Below are 1,516 nucleotides of genomic sequence, written 5' to 3'. Positions count from 1 at the left end.
GTTGCATTTCCATATGAAGGCACCAACAGCCCTGCAAACAATCAGGATCCCTGCCCCAGGGATGACTCACAGCTCCATTGCTTTGTGAGCATCCTGACATCCCTAAATTCGGATTTTTACTGTTGGTTTCACCTTTGAGTCCGTGTGGCTCTTGCAGAGCTGTGGACACAGAGCCTGACCTGTGGGGGCACAGCTGAAATGGCCACTCCAAAAACTTTTTAAATTTATTTTGAAACAAAACGCCAGAGCTGGTAAGAAAAGGAGCGCTGCACCTTGGTGCAGGGCAGGGTGGAAGTGTGTCCGTGGGCTCCTGTGTCACTCCTGAGCCRCTGCCATCTGTCACAGAGCCCAAARCACAGCCCARATCCAGCTGMCRGCCTCAGGGATCACACACAAAGCTCTTTAGCTCATCCTCAGGGCTCTGAATGTGTACATGAAAACGATTATAGATACCCGGGATCGATGGGGATCTCTGGGATCATCAGAACACCCACAAATATTTGTGTGAATGGATTCAGAGTGGGTAAATGTTTGTGAATACCTGGAAAGAGCTAGGAGCCCTGGAGGGTGAGGGGATTGCAAATCCCCTCTGTGATCCTTCCACAGGCACCGGAGAGCACAGGAATTACTGCACAGCACATGGCAGAGAGGAAATTCATCCCTCAGCGCCAAAGCTCTGCAGCAAAGCGGCCCCAGTGGTGAATGCCCCAAATGACAGGAGGTGTCCCCTGGCCCTGGGGACAGGAAGGAGCCCTGGGATGCCACCTCTTCCAACTACAAACCTTTATCTGTGSCCAGCAATGACAGCACGGAGGTGTCTCCAGCCCAGAGCTGCGGAGCTGCTCCCTGGCTGTCCCTCCTCGGTGACACGAGGGGTGTGAGCTGCTCAGGCCAGCGATGGCTCCTTGCTGGGAACATTTGCTCAGCTTTGTGTGAAAGGAATCCTACTGTTCCTGTGGTCTCTGGCCAAGCTTGACTGGTGCTGGGCTGTTTGAGGGCAGAGCATCCCTCTCCTGGYACAAAMAGYGAGGCAGTTTGCATCTCCCARCTCCTCCAGGAAGCCGAGTGGCCCWGGATTTTTTGGRAGGAATATTTTATTGCAKCCTCCTTCACTGTCTTTCCCGAACTGTTGTCTCACTGTGTTGACTTAAATCACCTTTGGCCTGGCTGAGCTAAAGCCCTGAGCGTTTGGGTGTCAGGGATTCCCGTTCATAAGGGGGATCTGCCAGCCCCAAATAGGCTGTGACGATTCCTTTGATCTGCTCTAATTGCTGCCGCGTCAGACACAACTGCTGACGGTGGCACACTCCGTAATCCCCGCAAATTCCCCCCTCACCTCAACCCTTTGCGTTCGCCATTCAGATTTGCGTTCAGATTTGCTCCCTTCCCCGAAGAGCTTTCGGAGGATAAAAGCAGCGGGAATGGTTTGAGGGTTTTACACTCAGCAAGGGGAGGTCACAGGGAGCTGCTGGTGCTGTGTCTGCTGGCAACACCAGATTCTGCCTTAGAGGAAAAC

Source organism: Malurus melanocephalus, unplaced genomic scaffold (genome assembly GCF_030028575.1).
Source record: "Malurus melanocephalus ecotype Western Australia unplaced genomic scaffold, MMel_1.1 scaffold_397, whole genome shotgun sequence".
NCBI lineage: Eukaryota > Metazoa > Chordata > Aves > Passeriformes > Maluridae > Malurus > Malurus melanocephalus.
Note: the sequence above shows the minus strand (reverse complement) of the source record.